The sequence below is a fragment of the Sciurus vulgaris genome (genome assembly GCF_902686455.1).
Source record: "Sciurus vulgaris genome assembly, chromosome: 1".
Lineage (NCBI taxonomy): Eukaryota > Metazoa > Chordata > Mammalia > Rodentia > Sciuridae > Sciurus > Sciurus vulgaris.
In genome coordinates, this window is record NC_136461.1 from 164,777,890 (window position 1) to 164,798,830 (window position 20,941).

The 20,941-nt window shown below is 36.8% G+C and overlaps 2 long non-coding RNA genes across 4 annotated transcripts in view; both read right to left on the minus strand.

Moving 5' to 3' along the window:
- LOC306663595 overlaps positions 1 to 20,941 on the minus strand; it is a 404,268-nt gene that overhangs the window by 290,994 nt on the left and 92,333 nt on the right. For all 3 annotated transcript variants that reach the window (XR_013764472.1, XR_013764473.1, XR_013764474.1), the window contains 2 exons: positions 7,126 to 7,218; positions 6,705 to 6,767 (listed from right to left, as the gene is read on the minus strand). This is a non-coding gene — a long non-coding RNA (uncharacterized lncRNA). The remainder of the gene's footprint in view (positions 1 to 6,704; positions 6,768 to 7,125; positions 7,219 to 20,941) is intronic.
- Positions 20,009 to 20,941, minus strand: part of LOC306663604 — a 49,602-nt gene continuing 48,669 nt past the window's right edge. The window contains exon 3 of the long non-coding RNA XR_013764475.1: positions 20,009 to 20,105. This is a non-coding gene — a long non-coding RNA (uncharacterized lncRNA). The remainder of the gene's footprint in view (positions 20,106 to 20,941) is intronic.

Consider the following 20,941-nt stretch of genomic DNA (forward strand, 5'->3'; position numbering starts at 1 on the left):
TACAGATCGTGGCATGAATCTGACATAACATTCCTATGATTATATATGAATATATCACAATGAATCTCACCATCATGTACATCCAAAAGAAATTAATATTTTTAAAAAACTGTGGGTAAGTGGCAGAAAGATCAGTAGAGAAAAGGGAGCGGGGGATGGGAAGGGGAGATACTGAGGACTGAATTAGAGCAAGATATATTCGATGATTTTTTTTCCCTCTATACAGTCCCTCCTTCCTCCATTCTTGCCCCCCCACCCCCATTATGTGTCCATCATCCACTTATCAGCAAGATCATTCCTCCTTTGGTTTTTTGAGATTGGCTTATCTCACTTAGCATGATATTCTCCAATTTCATCCATTTGCCTGCAAATGCCATAATTCTATTATTCTTTATAGCTGAGTAATATTCCATTATATATATATATAAATACACACCACAATTTCTTTATCCATTCATCAATTGAAGGACATCTAGGTTGGTTCCACAGTCTAGCTATTGTGAATTGATCAGCTATGAACATTTTTGTGGCTGTATCTCTGTAGTATGCAACAAAATACAACACCCCTTCATGCTCAAAACACTAGAAAAAATAGGGATAGTAGGAATATACCTGAACATTGTAAAGGCTATTTATGCTAAGCCCATGGCCAACATCATTCTTAATGGAGAAAAACTGAAACCATTCCCTTTAAAAACGGGAACAAGACAGGGATGTCCTCTTTCGCCACTTCTATTCAACATTATCCTCAAAACTCTAGCCAGAGCAATGAGGCAGACTAAAGAAATTAAAGGGATAAGAATAGGAAAAGAGGAATTTAAGCTGTCACTATTTGCTGATGACATGATTCTATATTTAGAGGATCCAAAAAACTCCTCCAGAAAACTTCTAGACCTCATCAATGAATTCACAAATAGCAGGCTATAAAATCAACACACATAAATCTAAAGCATTTTTATATGCAAGCGACGAAACATCTGAAAGGGAAATGAGGAAAACAACTCCATTTGCAATAGGTTCAAAAAAAATAAAATACTTGGGAATCACTCTAACCAAAGAGGTAAAAGATCTCTACAATGAAAACTACAAAACATTGAAGAAAGAAATTGAGGAAGACCTTAGAAGATGGAAAGATCTCTCATGTTCTTGGATAAGCAGAATTAATATTGTCAAAATGGCCATACTACCAAACGTGCTATACAGATTCAATGCAATTCCAATTAAAATCCCAATGGCGTACCTTACAGAAATAGAGCAAGCAATTATGAAATTCATCTGGAAGAATAAAAAACCCAGAATAGCTAAAGCAATCCTCAGTAGAAAGAGCGAAGCAGGGGGTATCGCAATACCAGATCTTCAACTCTATTACAAAGCAATGGTAACAAAAACGTCATGGTATTGGCACCAAAATAGACAGGTAGATCAGTGGTACAGAATAGAGGACACGGGCACAAACCCTAATAAATACAATTTTCTAATACTAGACAAAGGTGCCAAAAATATGCAATGGAGAAAAGATAGCCTGTTCAACAAATGGTGCTGGGAAAACTGGAAATCCATATGCAGGAGAATGAAACTAAACCCCTCTCACCTTGCACAAAAATCAACTCACAATGGGTCAAGGACCTTGAAATCAGACCAGAGACCCTGCATCTTAGAGAAGAAAATGTAGGTCCAGATCTTCAACATGTTGGCTTAGGATCAGACTTCCTTAACAGGACTCCCATACCACAAGAAATAAAAGCAAGAATTAATAACTGGGATGGATTCAAACTAAATAGCTTTCTCTCAGCAAAGGAAGCTATCAGCAATGTGAAGAGAGAGCCTACAGAGTGGGAGAATATCTTTGCCACTCATACTTCAGATAGAGCACTAATTTCCAGAATATATAAAGAACTCAAAAAAACTCTACACCAAGAATACAAATAACCCAATCAACAAATGGGCTAAGGATATAAACAGACACTTCACAGAAGAAGATCTACAAGCAATCAACAGATATATGAAAAAATGTTCAACATCTCTAGTAATAAGAGAAATGCAAATCAAAACTACACTAAGTTTCCATCTCACCTCAATTAGAATGGCAGTTATCAAGAACACAAGCAACAATAGGTGTTGACGAGGATGTGGGGGAAAAGGTACACTCATACATTTCTGATGGGGCTGCAAATTAGTGCAGCCACTCTGGAAAGCAGTGTGGAGATTCCTTAGAAAACTTAGAATGGAACCACCATTTGACCCAGCTATCCCACTCCTCGGCCTATATCCAAAGGACTTAAAATCAGCATATTCTATGCTTTTATAATCATGTCAAAATGAATTTTACTGTCATGTGTAACTAAAAAGAACCAATAAAAAAAAGGAACTGATATATGGAAATGAAATGAAATGGAGTGAAGTGGAGCAAGATTCTTGTAGCAGTACACATGATAAAATAGTTTGTATGGAAGTCCACGACTGTCAGTAACATTGCACCCAAAACATGCCTCAAAGAGTTACTTCATGCTTCAGCTTTACCAAACATTTAAAAATTGCATAAGCTGAGGGATAATTGAAAGTAAATAGTTATTAGCACCATTTTGTATTGTTGAGACATTCACATTTCACAAATATAATCAATATGAAAAGCACAACATTCCTTGCTTTCCAGGGTGGCTTCAACACTGCTATTCATGGATTTCTTTAACCTTAGTAAGATGAACAATTAATATGTGTTAATCAAAAAAAAATTTTAAGACATATTATGGGTCATTTTGATGACTCCAGTGAAAGTAAAATACATTAGTATCACCAAATATTCATTTTGCAAGAAAAAAGTTAATGCTTCGGTGTCCCCAGGCTGTCTTCTTATTCAACCAGCAAAAGACTTCTGGAATAGTACATTGGATCTCCTTTGCCCACCCCCACCCCCAATCCCTTTTCTCCTGTGCTCAACTCTTTCTGGATTTGCAACACAAAACTGAGTGGAAGCAGTAGGTGCAAAAGAAAAATAGGCTCCTACAAGTCAGGGATGGGTGAGATTTCTCAGAGAATTTGAGATGTGAGGCATGGGAGCTTTCTCACCTAAGGGAAAGAGAAGAAAATGTTCTTTTCTTTTGGAGTGTTACTGTCATCTACATATCCCAAACCCTTCACCGGTTTTAGGTGATCAATCAAGTGAAAATTCTGAGTTTTGAGGATTGTGAAGCCCACCTTTTAAAGCTTATAGGGCATGACAACAAAGACCAGAGAGTTTATATATTCAGGATTAAGCAAGATTCCTCAGGATATAGTAGATCTGCAAGATTTCTGAAGAGGCAGTGTTCTATTATAGAAAAATATGCATAATATGGGGTCAAATAAACTGAGCCACTTATCAATTATTGAAAATAATATATACAGTTAGTAATCACACTGTATTGCATTTGCAGCTTATAAAGAACTTCTTATGATTTTTATTTATTTCAACCTTACCACAATGCTATTAAATATGTCTCAGTCTTAATAGCCCCAACATACAGAGAAATTGAGGTTCAAAGAAGTAAAGGAATATGAACTAAGTCAGCCAGTAAGTGATAGAATTCAAATCATCTGAACTGAATTTCTCTAATATTTTCACTAAATCTCTACGGTTGCAATGACACTATGTCACATGAAATGCAATGAAGACAGAGCACAAATTCCTTGAGAAGAAGCTGATCTGCAGCCCAGGGATCATATCTAAGGAAAAGTCCCACTGCAAGAAATTGTTGACACAACCTCTGTAGAACTAAGAAGAAAGGCAGTGTCATTCTTCTGCACAGGGGAAATACACAGCTTTTGCTTTAAGGAAGCAAATACCAACAAACTTCTTGCTGCTTCTGTACCTAACCCTGCCTTCCATTTCTCCCTGCCTGGCTACCTCCTCTGTGTGTTTTAAAGTTTGGACTGAGCAGAGCTGGGGTTGTGGCTTAGCGGTAAAGAGCTCACCTAGCATGTGTGAGGCACTGGATTATATTCTCAGCACCATATATAAGTAAACAAATAAAGGTCAAATAAAGGTCCATCAACTATATATATATATATATATATATATATTTTTTTTTTTCTGAACCCCACCAGAAGCTGAGTTAGAGGTCTAGTCTATCTTTTCACTCTTCTTTGCCATGTCCATCACAGCCCTTACAGGCATGAGACCCTCAATGAGATACTTTTATTCACAATTGTGTCGCTAGCATCTAGAACAGAGCCCAGCATAACAATGGTGCTTAATACATATGTATGAAGTGAACAAATAGCATCTTTCGCTCCTTCCGAACTGTTTGATGTCTGGGTTACCAGCATACACATTCCTTAAGAAATTTTCCCATATCTGTGGACACAAGACCTGCTGGGGAGTCTGGTATCTATGAACGCACTTTGTGATTTGATAAATAACACAAAGTCCTTCATGGACATCGACGTATCTGTTCTTCATAATATTCTAAGAGGGAGTTACTATTATCCTGCCCATTTTGTGAGTGAAGAAACTCAGACACTGATACATCAAGCTACTTGCACAAACCACACAGCTGAAAATTGGCAGGGTTAGCACTACAACTGAGGCAATCTGGTCCCAGAGTACATGCTCTTAACTATGCTGCTTTATTGAATAAATGCACAAATTAACAAACCAAAGAAACAAAGATACTACTGTAAGTACAAAAATAGAGGATTATCATAGTGCTATAGATAGACAAGGGGGTGGCCAGGTTGATGATGTCTAGTTGAAACCTTCACACAACAGGTATTACTGAGTTCGGCACTGAAGGGTGAAGGTCACCAGCAAATATAGAATTTAGTGCTGTTTTACATATCATTTATTAAAAATATTATCTATTTGAAAATATAAAGCTTAAACAGCATTTTTAATCAGCAACAATACTAATTTTATTCATCGTGTTTCAGCACCTTGGTCATTTCTACTATGAAACATACCTTACTTTTTTTCCTATTTTCTTTAGTAAAGACAATATTTGGAGGAAATGCAGGGTTTTATCTTTGTTAAGTAGGTTGTTTTTGCTGATGTTCACAAAATGAATTAAAAATGAGATGGAAAATATTAAGTAATTTTTCTTCTCTGTTTCCTAAGGTTTGCTTTGGCTCTCAGCTCAAGAGGAGCTTGAAGTTGTAAACTCATCACTCTGGGGACCACCCATCTATCTTGCAACGGTCACATCTGGTTTTGCCAAATGTCCATTTGAGACTATGCCCAGTCCTCAAAGGAGACCTGAGAAGGGGATAATAGGGAAGGGGAAAGGATAATAGGAAATGTGACCTATTGTGTCCAAAGCATGTAATAGAAAAATGGTAGTCAACAGGGATGATGTGGACATGAGCTAAATGCCACCTTGTCAACAGTATCAAGTTCCCAAACGTGATTCCCTCCAGACATTAGAATTGATTCTGCCCCAGGACCCCAGGAAAATTCAAGGAGCAAGCTTAACTTGCAAGGGTCCAACTGCCAAGCAAAGGAGTGGGATGGAGAATGGTGAAAAATATCTGCCAGTGTGTTGCTCGAAAAAGGCCTTGGAAAAAAGTGAACTCTTGATGTGTGAAAGTCATAACTCAGTGGACAAATAAATTTTGTGTGATTTTGCCCAGTTTCAGAATTATGAGGAAATAATTACTCAATTTTATACCTCTGAACTTGAGTTCCTTTCCACTCCAGAGATCACTGTGTTGAATATTTCTGACAAAGAAATTTTAAACCAAATCTCCATAAAAAATGCACCCCCATTTCAGCTTGATATCAGGAAAACCACATCCTGAAAGCTATCTGTTTTGCCCTGTTGTTCAGTCTGTATGATCTTCTAGTGGAGTAAGATCTCACACCTATGTCCTGACTTCCTGCAGCAGACAATAAACAGGACACCAGCACAGGTCAGCTGACCCGCACGTCCACAAGTCCACAGGAGGAAGCATTTCCCGCAGGGCTGCTGCTGACCCCAGGGGCTCTGTTGGATTTCATAGCACAGTTCACGTCAAGAACAGGTCCCTGGAGGACCTACACTAAAACAAGGCAGTGCACTGCTGAGACACTCCATGAACTTTAGAACTCTGATTCAATATGATTCTATTTGGCAAAATATGATAATTCTTTAAAAAAAAAATAAAATAAACAGAACAGACTGTTCTCCTATCCATGTATCAGAACTTTCAAAATAAGCCCTGATTATAGTTAAGAAGTCATATAATTCCTTATGAATTCATGCACACAATGTCTGACATTGTGATTTTCATCCTTAAAATGCTCCAGGCCCAAATAAAATCCTCCTAAGAACTCACAATTAACTTCTTGAAAAATCAGGCATATGTGAATTTTCATTTTAATTCCACAAAGAATATCTATGACCTTATATAAACCCACACAAAACCAGGAGCAAATGTAGACTATGAAAACCCAGCTAGGAAATAAAACTCTATCCCTCAGAGAAACATAAAACATTCCAATTTTTAAACATCATAGCAGGAGTCTAAGGTTTCCAGTTTTAATTTTTTTTTATTTTATTGTTTTAATGTTACTATCATGGATCTTATCTCTTATCATGACCAGTCCATAGATATCTACAGACGGGTGTAGAGATCTGAGGGGAAAAAGAGTAAATCTAAGCAAATTATCAAATTGCTGAGTTCAGAAATAACTATTTTAGAATGCTAATGTATCCTAATGAAAAAAGAGCAGAGATCTTGTTAGTACTCACCTGGTAAAAACTAAAAATTCAAGATCATCAGTCTTCGAGCAGATCTCAATCTATGTTTCTTTGCTGTGAATATAATAATTACTTTTAATGCTTCATAGTCTTCAAAAATAGTACATTATCTTCTCTGATTCTCACAAATCTATAAGACAGGTATAAATATCCTGTAGTTTGGTTAAGAAAGTGACCTCCCCAAAACTATTCTTTTATTCAACATGTACTGATCAAGCACCCATGATGTTCCAGGTGCTGCTTAGCACAGATGATACAACGATAAAATGGTTGTTTTCATGAGTGTACTTTCTAAGGAAGGGAAGAGACAATAAAATGCCAATAAAAATTGAAACAAGATAATTTCAATTATAAGTACAATCATGACAAAACTGGGGTTGTGAGAAAGCATCTGAAGTACAGTAATACTTACACAGGCAGGGGAAGGTATCATGAGAGCTCTCTTTGAAGAGGTAATATCTGAGCTGAGTCCTAAAGGAAGAATAGGAGTCACAGTAATGAAGATCTGGGAGCAGAGGATTCCAGGAATAAGGAACAGCAAATTCACACAGTTAGTAAATAGTGGAGTAGAAAATTAAACTCAGTCTTTCACTACTTTCAGGATATCAAACTTCCTTGCTTTACATGGTAAATAGGCAAAAAAATTACTTACAAGATTACACTTAGGCTATGATGGTAAAATATTTATCTGAAAACTTTTTTTAAGAAACCACTCCTTGGCCTATGCCCAAAGGACTTAAAATCAGCATACTACGGAGATACAGCCACATCAATGTTCATTGCAGCTCAATTCACCATAGCCAGATTGTGGAACCAACCTAGATGTCCTTCAATTGATGAATGGATAAAGAAACTGTGGCATAAATATATAATGGAATATTACTCCACCATAAAGAATGATAAAATTATGGCATTTGCAGGCAAATGGATGAAATTGGAGAATATCATGCTAAGTGAGATAAGCCAATCTCAAAAAACTAAAGGACAAATGATTTCGCTGATAAGCAGATGAGACATATAATGGGAGGTGGGAGGGGTTAGCGTTAGGGTTAGGTTAGGTTTAGGGTTAGGGTTAAGGAGGGTGGTAAGAATGGAGGAAGGAAGGACTGTATAGAGGGAAAAGAGGGGTGGGAGGGGTGGGGGGAAGGGAAAAAAATAACAGAATGAATCAAACAACATTACCCTATGTAAATTTATGATTACACAAATGGTATGCCTTGACTCCATGTACAAATAGAGAAACAACATGTATCCCATTTGTTTACCAAGAAAAAAAAAAAAAACAAAAGAAACCACCATTGAAAGTTTACATGTGTTTCAGGCAAAAATAAAGATCTTTAATTTTAATCAATATAAACTCATTTTAATAGAAAACAACATGTGTGTCCTCAGTAAAGTGTCATATTTAATTGTAACCTTTTCTGTCCTTCAATGTATTTTTATGAAACTACATGTATTACAGCAACATAAGAATGAATTTACAAACCCTGAGCAATGGTAACTTCCTTACTATGAACTTAGAACTTCTCTAAAAAATAAAGTCTATCAAAAAGTTTAACTAACACACTGCCATAAATAATAATAGCATTGCCAATAAAACATTCAATGTCCTCAAAAAAAAATTTAATGTCAGTTTTAAAGAAGACTAGAATTCTATAGTCCAAAATTTACTGCAACTCCTTAAATTAAAGGGTTTGACAAGCACATAGGAAAAAAAAAATTCCACACATGAATATTATTTTTCTTTTTACTTTTCTGTAATTTCACAAACATTTAAAATAACTAAAGAAGAGTACGTATTTTAGTAAAGGTAATCTGGTACTACTTCATCCTTATTCTAAATTCTCTGGATTCAGATTAATACTTTCCCTCAAAGGTTAAAAAATGTTCAGCACATACTATTATACACAGTATTAAAAGTGTCAAAAATATATTAGGAACTCAAAATCAGAGGTTCTAGCCAGATACATTCACAAGGAGACAGCACTGCATGGAAATGGAGATTTGAACTGGAAGCATGTAGATTCTGCTTCTCTGTTGACTCCATGAGTGGCCAGACTTACAACCTTAAAAAATAATTAACCTCCTTAATACCAGTATTTTATTCTGTAAAATGGTCAGAAAGAAATATTTGTTCTGTCTTCCTCATAGGATTGTTATATGGATCAAATGAAATAAGGTAAATCAAAAAGTGTAGATATTCTGAGACGGGTTCACTGAGGGGGAGGGCAAACGATGCCTACCCTTCTTAGCCTTACCCAGCGCGCTTACCCAGGCATCAGAGATTGAACTCTGAAGGCAAAGATCTAATTTTATTTAGGGTTGCACAGGACATATATAGACACCTTATCCAATCAGGTTAACACGCTTATTAAAGTATAACAGAGTCAGCCTATAGGTGAACTATATACGTCAAGGATCCAGTTAGTGTAAACAAACCAAGCATGCCTAAGCAATTCTGCCCAGCAACAGGTCTGAGACAAAGGACTAGGGGAATGGCAAGCTCCTGCACACAGCATGAGGCAAGGCAGCTTGGGCGAGCTCACATCACAGCTTTCTGTGATGCATGTCAGAATGAGGCCTCCCCTCAGTTCAAACTCAGCCTCAACAGCTACAAAGACCTTCCTGCCATGGCGAGTCTTTACCATTACCTCAGTTTCTCTGTCCAGACTATTTGGCTTCATGGTGTCAGTGACTACTGCCAGATAAGCTTGAGGAATGTTCCCTACAAAAATGTTTTCAAAAATCGGCGTCATCCAATTAAAGTAATAATAAGTTCCTCCCACCCTTACACACATCTGCCTAAAACCTTCATGCTAGACTCATCACCATTTGAAAAGGAAAATGTATTTAAATTTTTTTTCAAGTTCACCTGCAAAAATCAGCCATTGCACATAAAGTTATTGTTCATACAATTACATTGCATGACACATGTTAAAAGCCCTTCACTAATTAGAGCAGAATGATTAGAGAATCAAATTAACTGGTAAATCTAGACTGCTAATTCAAAAGAAAAGCCTTAAAAGATTTTCAAGTCCCCATACTCAATGCTTCTAGTGAAAGAATTTTGTTTATTTACCATATGCATTCGTGACAAAGGTGAACCTGCTTGTTTTATTATTTTGTTCTCTTGCACATTCTATGTGCTTATCAGTCATTCTCACACCTCATTACCTGGAAAGATGTGCCTCAGAATACACAATAAAGCATCTCTCAAAGGTGCCTGACTTCAACAAGCAGCAAGTCACTGTTTTGTGTGTTGCAAATGAAAATCAGTGTTGTGTTAAAAATGCTGGACAGTACTGTCAGTTGTCATCAGTCTTTCATGGACAGCATTTGAGACCAAATTAGAATTTGTCCTTGACTGGTTAGTCTTTCTTTTATTTTAGAGAAATTGTTTAAGGAAATAACACTGAAGTTTAGGACTTATTTTCCACTGATTTTGTCCTTTGAAACATGGAGAAGCAGTAGGCTGTTTTGTGGAAGTGGATCCTAAGTAGACTAAGTACTCATTGGCTTTAACTGCAGAAGACTTTTATTCCTTGAATTCTTAGAATCCTTTAATCCTAAGAATTATGTGGGTAGACTATGAGTCCTCACAGGTAAAGCACACATTTTATTCATCCTTTATCCCCAAAACCCAACCCAGTGCTTATCTCGTCAGCAGGCATTTTCTGGTAATTCTTTGTATCACCAGGGATTTTTAGGGAGTCCTTCGCAAATTAGAGTGGCTAACTTCTGAAAAATCTAAGCTTCTAGAATATTGTCTTTTCATATTTTAACCAAACTATTTGAGGGACCGGATTTCCCATTTTCAAGGAATTCTCATTAAAACTAAACCATTACAATGTACATAATTTTTTTTTATTTGTATTAACGAGGCTGAAGTTTTCAGTTAATGTGAATACTGGGGATAATATGCAAATTTGTGTATTATCCTCAGCATACACATTCATCTTTGAGAAATTTTAGAAAGTATGACTTTGTCTTTAATAGTGTGCATTACCCAAAGAAGAAACCAAAATTGCTTTCAAATGCTAATCCTCTTTTGTGGGGGAAATCTTTTCTTCAAGTTTAGTTGATGATTTAGTATGATTTATGACTTAGATCACCTACTGTTTACTTTTTATTTTTATGCTTAAGAGGATTTTTTGACCTCTGTTTTGGTTTTTTAAATGGGTATGATTCAAAGTTTTAAAATGATTGCTTCATTTATAAAAAATAACAATGTGTTAAGTGTAACATGGTACCCTGTTAGCCTAGGTAACCTGGCATAAAGGGAGCCTGAGATCATGCCCCAGGAATTAGATTTCTGGCTTTTAATTCAGCCTCGCCACCCCCTGCCTCTAAATCATCTCCCTGGATGATTCCAGGATAGTGTTGTAAACATGTAAGAAAGAGAAGGACTTCAGTTTTCAAGTTTGAGTGCTGACAGTTTTCTAATCCCACTGCTCCCTTTTTCCATTTCTCCCACATCTTGGAAAGCTAAGGAAGCCTGAGCACACCTTCCTTGGACACCAGTGGTAATTTCAAACCCTGCAACTTCTGGCTTGTGTTTGCAGATAATATAACAATCCTACCTCCTAAACCACAATAAAAGCCAATCCCTGTTCCATGCTCTCTCAAACTTTTGGACCTACTTGGGAGCCTGCCCTGCTGTCCCCAGAAAGCCTGGTTGTTGGAGGAATGATCCTTTTCACAGCCTCTTGATACATGCATGGATATCATCAGATTTGATACTCAAACCAAATTTGTGATGGCAGAACCATTTATTTAAAAAAAAAAATGACCACAAGTGTTCAAAGGTCATAATTTCCCAGAGGCAGCCATATGCATGAGCATACATGAGATTCAAAGACACCTCTGAGTAACCTTTGCAAACTTCTCACTTAAATGAGAAGCTACATATCATCACAGCTGGTAGAAGCTTCCAAGAGAAGCTGGAGGTTTGCAGTGACTTTCAGGTGAGACTGAAGAACCAATTATTTCAGCGATGTAGTAGCATGGACTCAGTTACCCTTTGTTCTCCAGAACTTCTGATGATTGTATGAACCTCAAAGTCCCTCTCAAGTCTTCTATTCTTGGAATACATAGGCACTTTTGTTTTCTGGACTGAACCCTGAATGATATAGTCACTATAAAGGGGAAAAAGTGAGCCTCAGACTTCTTCCACAGATTGGCACTCAATAAATATTCATTATAAGATGGCAGACTCTCCTTACTCATTAGAGCTTGAGCTAGCAAAACATGAAAGCATAAGGAATATTGGTGCTGCTTTAAGGGAGAAAGCAGTCACAGGACATTCAAGGAGCAGTCTGGGTCAGAAATCTAAGGGCAATGATCCACAGTTGAAATCAAACCTAGAGCCACAGATGAAGAAGAAAGGGAGAGAGGTACCACACTCACAGTGACTTAGGTAAGGGGCAGGTACACATTTTTTCAAACACGGTGCATTTTTGACTAAGTTGTTGACTTCATTGTTGGTCAGGCCAACTTTTATTTATCTGTTTTCAAATTTTGCATTTCTCTCCTACATATCTTCAAAATCACATGGTAGTAATTCACTTTGCTTCAACTATCATGTGCCCTGCATACTAAGACCTGACTGTAATGCAATGCATAGATATATATAGGAAAAAGCCAGTCATGGGTGCCCAGGGAAGCAAGGGCAACTCTAAACCCTAAAAGTGAAATATGTTTCCATGGAAGAATTTCTAGAGGTGGTTACCAGAAGGTAAAAGCTTAGGTTGAGAAACAAAGAATTCACTTGTTTCTGTCATGTAATTCCCTTGCTCTTGTTTGCATCAATTCTTTAGATGAATGCTGTTGCCCAAATGGGCTTTAATATTCATGAATCACAGGGAAAAGTCCTTACCTAAGACTTTTTGAAGCTGATGACAACTCTTAACATTTCTTCCTAAGTTTTATGTCATTTTGATTTATAGGTCCGTAAAGTTCAGCACCTTCTGCTCCACTGCAACTCACCTAGTAGGGTCTCTATGGAATCATTTGCTGCTGCTGTGACCAGTTATGCTGACAAATATATTAGTATCACAAATTAATGACAGTTTTTCATTTGATGTTCTCATATAAATTTCACTAGAATTTCTCCATTTATCCTCCTTTACTGATTCCTCTTCTATCCCTTCACTACCTCTGCCTCATCTTCCAATCCAAGATCAGTGACTTTACTTCTCTCAGCTAAGACAATGTCCAACTCACTCTGGTGTTCTTTTCAGTCATTCTCCAAAATGAAGAGACTATAAATTTTAAGTCATTTTCATAAGTTGCTCATTTGCTGAAATAGCGCATATAGAAGAACTGTGAAGAGCAGGATTATTTTCCTCACTTCAGGGTAAACTTAACTTGTAAAGCATTGGATAAAACCATAAAATAAAAACTGGAGGCATTTTGCTACCTGAATTCAAAATATACTACAAAGCTATAGTAACCAAAACAGCATGCTATTGGTATATAAATAGGCATAGACCAATGGAACAGAATAGAGAAAATAGAAAAAAATCTACACACTGACAGCCAACTGAATTTTTATAAAGGTGCCAATAATACACACTAGAGGAATTATAGTTTGGTGCTGGGAAAACTATCTATACATATGCAAAAGAATGAAGCTAGACTTCTCTTGCCATAAACAAAAATCAACAGGCTTTACTGTAAAATTGACAGAGTAAAACTAATAGAAGAAAACTTAGAGGAAATGCCTCAATAAGAACTCAAAAGCACAGGCAACAAAAGCAAAAACAGTCAAATGAGATTATATCAAACTAAAAATTTCTGCACAGCAAACTAAACAAAAGGGGGAGAGACAACCTACATAATGGGAAAAAATATTTGCAAACTATGCATCTGTTAAGGAACTAATATCTAGGATAGATAAGGAACTCAACAGAAGAAAAAAAAAATCCTTTTAAATGAACAAAAATACTTAGAGAAACTTCTCAAAAGAAGACCTACAAATGGTTCACTGATATATGAAAAACTAGGTATATGACAAAAGTGCTAAACATTAGTAATAATCAGGAAAACACAAATCAAAACCATCATTATTACCTCACCCCACTTAGGATGTCTCTTATCAAGAAGACAAGATACCATATACTGGCTGGGTGGAAAGAGGGAGGTTTTTAGATGCTATCAAAAGGACTGTAAATTAGGAGAGCCATCATGAAAAACAGTGACAAGTTTCCCCAAAAAATTAAAAATAAAATTACCAAATGATTAAACAATAATACTACCAGGCGCATAGCGAAAGGAAGTGGAATCAGTATGTCAAAGAGCCATCTGCACTCCCATGTTTACTCTAGCACAATTCTTGACAGCTAAGAAAGAGAAACAACTAAATTGTCCATCAACTAAGGAATGGATAAAGAAAATGGGTTATACATGCACAATGGAATATTGTTCAGTCGTAAAAAGAATGAAGTACTATCACTTGCAACAACATGGGTGAACATGGAGGACATTGTGTTAAGACGCAGAAGGACAAATATTGCTTGTTTATACTCATTTGTGAAATCTGAAAAGGCTGATGTAATAGAACAGAGTAGAATGGTGTCCAGAGGCTAGGGAGGATAGGGGAAAAGAAGAGGACATGGAGAGATTAATTACTCAAGAGATATAAGGATACAGTTAGATTGGAGAAAATATTTCTGGTGTTCTATGAATACACTAGGTTGACTATGATTAACAATATTGAATTAGGTATTTAAAAAGAATTAGAAGAGAGGATTTTGAATGCTCTCACCACAAAGAAATGACAAATATGTGATGTGATCGATATGCCAAATACCTTAATTTCATTATTACACAATGTATGCACATATGGAAATATCATACTTGGCTCCATAAATAAGTACAATTTTATATGTCAATTAAAAACAAAACAAAAATACAGGATGCCCAGTTAAATTTGAATTTCAGGTGAACCACCTATCAGCTCTTAAACATGGAACATATTGTACCAGAAGATGATTCATTGTTTATATTGACATTTGAATTAACTAAGCGTCCTGTTTTTTGGTTTTCTGAAACTATCAATCCTATAAAAAAAATGTTAATTAGATAAGACAAAAATGGGGAGGAAGGAGATAGTATTTAAGGTTAAAAGTCTAAACAGGCGTAACCCAGGGTAAAACATGAAGTTTGATTAGGTCTGGGATTGGAAAAAAGAGAAAGCTATAAGAAACACTTCAGGGTATTTGTGGTGATCTGAATACACACCATATATGAGATGATATTGTAGAATTGTGTCAATTTTCTTAGGTAAAATCATTGTGCTATTTATGAAAGTAAGTATCCTTATTCTTAAGAGAAATGTCATGAAATATTTAGGGATAAAGGGGCATTGTTATTGTAATTTACTTTCCAGTGGTTCACAGGGAGAAAAAAATGGTAAAGGGAGAAAATGGGGAGATGTAGATTAGAGGTTACATAGTAGCAGATATTTAAGATGAATGAGTCTAGAGATCTAATATATAACAAAGACTATGGCTAATAAAATTATACTATAAAAATTTATATACATATATATTTTATATATACTATAATATATATTACATGTGTATAATGCAATATGCAAAATAGTCAGCCTTGACGTTAGAACTGAGATTTCCTGCTGAGGAACTAGACACATCTCACATTTTGTGTTTTGTGCTTGAAGATGAGGTGGCCATTACTATTCCCTTCTGATTCCTTATTGATCCTCACCAATTTGGTGAAGTTGAATGGACAAGATGGCTGAAAACTAAGCAGGACATTGGTAATCCACATTCGTGATAAAACGTTTTAGAAACAATAATAACAAATTAAATAAGAGTTTTGCTTCATCCAAATGCAAACACACTCACTCATAGGCTCTTTGATGCAGACAAATGAACAAAATCATGTTCATTCACACCCCACTTTTGCTCACATCCATTTGCACATGAAACACGATAGACCAAGACAGATTCAGAAACACAGTTCCCCAAACACACTGACGGAGCCTGGATGGGGTACAAACACATGTTTACGTTTAGGCCCACACTACCACAGCATGCACCTACTCATACATACTACATACGGCTGTGCCACTGCTGGTATTCAGGACCCCTCAACCATGTAAAAAGTCCACTTATTGAGTTTATCTGCAATGTGATTCTGTAATGTGATTAGTATTTTTTCCTTGCATATTTTTCTCTCTTTCCACTGATTAACATTTAAGTTCCCATCAAAAATTTACTTTGACAATCTTATTGAGAAAAGATTCACAAGAAAATTAAAATAAAAACTGAAGCACACTTCAAATTGCTGAGTGCAAAATATTGAATCATCTTTTACTACCACGGAATTTACTGTTTAGTCCTTCTTCTAGTGCTCTTCTGAAAGTTGAATTTTCTTGAGTACATTTAGAACAGAGCAGTCATTTGAACAGTACTATTTTCCCCTTTGCTTTGGATTATGGTCTGCATAAAAGTGCTTTGAAAGTTAAGAAATATTTCAACACTAATTAAAGTGCATAAACACTTCAGGCCAAATGTAGGCATGTGAAGTTGCTCTTCAATTTTAGGTACTGAGTGCCCTGGAGAAGAAATAAAAACTTGTTCCATTAAATAGTACATGATTCAAAGAGTTAAGGAATAAAAAGTCAACACATAATAAAGTGTATTTTGGAAATTCAGAAAAAGCCCACAAACTTCCAGAAATAAAGATCTTCAATTATAATAACAAAGACCATGACACTGTTAGCTATGACACAACAGAGTGTTTATCCAAAGGTCCTTTGTAAAGTTCATTCTAGGTTTTGCTTTGTATTAAAAAATGCAATTTCATATATGTTAATTATACTATGCCCCTGCTGTTTTTAGTACTAATGCAAATTCATAAGGCTTGATGTCCGTTCAAAGCAATTGGGATTTCAACCTTCAGTTCACCTACTAATGTCACTGTGTCTCTTGAAGGAGGGCAAAATTAACCTCAAAATTCAAGGCCCAAGTATTAATTTTATAGGCTGTTCAACACCTACATGAAAGTTGGTCTGATTATAAATTATATTCAGAAGCCTCCCTCTTGCATATTTTCAGATTAAATCTCTGTTATAAACATGTCAAGGTTCATGGTTGGTAAAGCACTACATTTCAGTACAGTCAGTCAACCATAAAACTGCTGTTAGACAAAAATTGCTTTGTGCATTGATAAAAAGAGGAGCTATATCTAAAGCAGAGATCCTTCTCCTTTGGGAGTGTCCTACTGCTATCAAGAGGAGCAAAAAGATTGAAAGATCAGGTAAGCATTGCAAGATAAGTTAGTTCTCCATTTCGTTACCCACCAAGTTAAAAGATAATAAGTGGGTGATAATAATTACTGCATTTTGAATAACAACATTACCTGTCCTGGAATGGTGTTCTTTTTCTAATTGAAAAGCTGAAAAGTTAAATTTTGAATTCCCCAGACTCCCTTATGGCTAGAGTTCTATATGCAAATAATGGTCCCCCCATGTTAATATACTCAGGTAACATGTAGACGATAGAATTGAGGCAGAGACAGTCATGGGTTTGCCTACAGAAATTTTGCATTATCTATTTTCCAGCTTCTTGAGCAACCAGAAGCAATAGCAGCAGCAGTTGATTCCTGATTCAATGTCCCTAGATAACTATTTTAATTGTCCATTCTCCAGATTCCTCAGACAGTTGGGGAAGCAGTAGACATAGTTCTTGCTTGGGCATAGTTCTCACTGGATTCCAGTGGTCCAACTTCTGTATATTTCTAGGACTTGTGTAGGAAGCTTAGCCTAGAATCCACTCCTTTGACCTTTTCTATAAATTTGTAAGCTCCAAAATCCTTGAACTAAATCCCTACCTACTTAAAATACCTAGAGTGGTTTCTGTTTCATGCAATGAACCCTGACTGACCTTATCATTTTGGTGCTACATAAAGTTTACAAAATGGGCTGTGTGACTTACTGAAAGGGTGGCTTTAACCACTGAACTCAAATCCTTGTCTTACCATGTATTAGTTGTGAGGTCAGCTAACTTTTCTCAGCATCACTGTCCTCCTTTCTAGAGTAAGAATAATTATTATATTCAAGGTTATACATAGTAGATTACATATTATAAAGTTCTCCCAGCATCAAGCATAGAGTTGGTCTCAGAAAGTTAGTCTGGTACTGTTTCACATACATCCGGTCATTTATATCATATCTCATTCGGTGAAGGTTAGATAATACTGAGAAAAAATGTATTTTCCCCTTTCCTGTTTACACATGTAATTTCATATATCATCTATTTTATTATAAAACAAGTATTAGTTCTCTTATGAATCTGTGAATTGGAGCACCTATCAGATACATTTTAGGTTATCAATATATGAAGTTGATTAATCTATATCAAAACTTAAAAAAAAAACTATCAAAAACTAAACTGAAACTAAAAAAATACGCAGACCGTAGTGAAGGGAGGGGCAGAGGCATGGGGGTAGGAATGATAGTAGAATGAATCAGACATTATTACCCTAAATGCATATATGACTACGAGACCTGTGTAACTCTACATCATGTACAAATCAGAAGAATGAGAAATTCTAGTTATATGACAGTAGACAATCTCTATCCTCTTTGAACTTCAGTCCCAGCACCTATACATGCAGATAATAAAAATTCCTCTGTGATAGGGCTATTGTTATAATCAAATAAGTCATTTAAATTTTGTTATTCCTCTTGATATCTATACTCTGGAATTTCTGGTCCCTAGTCCTAAGAGATGATGTTTTGATTACAAAAACCAACTTTCCTAAACGTCTTTGTCTCTTGAACATCACTGCAGTCAAATCCTTCCTGCTTGTGCTGTGGCTCTGGCAAAATGCAAATGCTTCCTATAATTTTTTCCTGTCTTTCCTCCTTTCCCTTAAGATTTTGAATTCAGTCTTGTGAAATGCTTCCATCCAAGATGCCCATCTGCCCTTAGATCTTCCACCATTCACCAGACACAAAATGAAAAGGGCATCATCTGTCCTAGCTGATTTCTCCCGCTTCCTGCCCCAAGGAATCCCCCTAGGGAGTGCAGCTCCATGATCTGCAGATTGATCTGCTGTCCTTTGGCAGCCAGCTGGGTCAAGCTTCCCATTGGCAATTTCCAAGGGTTTAGCCAATTAAGGCAAGACCAGATGAGCATTCATCTTGACAAGTCAACCTTGTTCATTCTCTCCTCCTGATAGTCATGTTCATTATTATTCAATTATACCTTCAACAGAAGTTTAGGGGTGCTCCCCCTGACAGGATGTGCCTTAGGTACATATGGGTGAATAAAAGAGGAAAGTCTAGTACTTGCAGAGCATGTGGAAAACCCTTGCTTCAATCCCCAGCACCACAAGGAAAAGAAAAAGCCAATAAGATACTCTCCTTAGTGTCAAGTCGGTCACAGTCAGTCTTCATTAAATAAAGCCCTTGATGTCCTTTCTCACTAGAAACAATACATCTTCACTTCTGTTCATTGGCCTCTTAAACGTCTAAACACTAATTATATACATGACCAGACCACATTCTTTTTAACTCTGCTTTATGTGTCCTAACCAGGAATTCTCTAGACCAACATTCACCCTGTAGCTGTTATTCTAATAAAAATCTAAAAACCTCTTTCTCCTGCTTTTTCTCCTGTTGCTGGCATTTGTTTATGCATTCACCGTCACTATCAGGAATGGTACTTTGCTAACCCGAGTTTTGCTCCCCACACTTATTCTGGAACCCCAGCCTCCCTCGACCCCCATCAGTACGCAGCCTCAACTTACTTTTGAACCTGGCAGTTTAATTTTTGCTAGGGTAAATCTTATCAAAGAGAAAGTTTTCTGGGATCAATAGGGAATGATGTGAGAGTTATACGGATTATTCAAAATTGCATAGAAACATGTTTCCCTCCAGATGCTGCAGGATCTATCATTCACTACTAAAGATTCATTCCTGAGTGGGGTTACTTGCCCTCTGCTTTAAGTGCTGGTACCATCACAGTAATTCACACAGAAATGTCACGTGGGACATTCCATCAAGGACTTCACTACTATGGATGCTCCAGTGGAGAGTTTTCTTCATTCGTTTTAGTAATACTGTCAGCCATGGATTGATCGCCTACTGTGTGGCAAGGGACCACACCCTTCATGCTTCTGTTTCTTAATCTGTACAACAACCCTTAAGACAGGTTTTATTATCCCCCATATTTTACTGATGAGAGAAAGATTAGGAGAGCAGTTAAAGAGCACTGGCTCTGGGAAGGGGTTGGCATAGTTAAGATTTCAAATTCACTACTTAACAGCAATGTGTCCTTGAGAAGCTAACAGTTCCTCGACCTGCCAAACAAGGGCTGTGGCCTTTTCCTCCTGAGCTTGCCGTAAAGCATATACAAGCACCTGACACAGAATGAGTTTGAAACACAAGGCGATATAAAGAGAGATAAGAATTAGAGGCCAAGTGACTTGCCCAAGGCACCAGCTACTGAGATTTCACACTGCCTGAATTACCTTCATTACAATATGTTTTTGTTTGTTTGCTTGGTTTGTTTTGTTTTGTTTTGTCTTTCGTGTTTTGCAGTGCAGGGCCTTGTGCTTGACAGGTAAGCACTCTGCGAACTGAGCTCTAGCCCCAGATCTTACAATATGTTCTTTTGCAAAGAGGATGCATGTGTCTATATCCAAGTCCTCCCAAAACAATGTGGAAAAATAAACAAAAAAGAAAAAAAAAACAAACAAACAGGAAGGCAATAGTCACAACAATAATAGAAACACTGCAAAATTAATTGATCTCCCTCAGAATGGGCCATCTTTTCTAGCCTGGATCACAGAGGTCAGCTAAGGATTTGGCACCCTTAATAGCAGCCTCATTTCTCTTTCCCGGCTGCGTGTGGATTAGTCGGCCAGTCAGCCTGTGACACCAGCCTGGTCTATTAGGAGCTCAGTGTGTCAGAGCCGTGCCCAGGCTGAGTCACGCTGGATAAATGACGATGCAGTCCTGAGACACTAGAGAGAGCAATTAAAAATGACCTTTGTTAGTGAATTAGGCATATCCACACCTTCAAATTAGTATGAGCAAAAAAGTTATTGCCTAGTTCATGAGGAAAAATTGTAACTGTTGCGAAAGAAAGGAATATGCAACTAAGGAGAAGCAGCAGGGAGCAAGGCTCCCACTCAGGCAGTGGCTGGTGCAGGATGTGAACCTTCTATGTTGCAGATTCAACTTGGTGCAACAG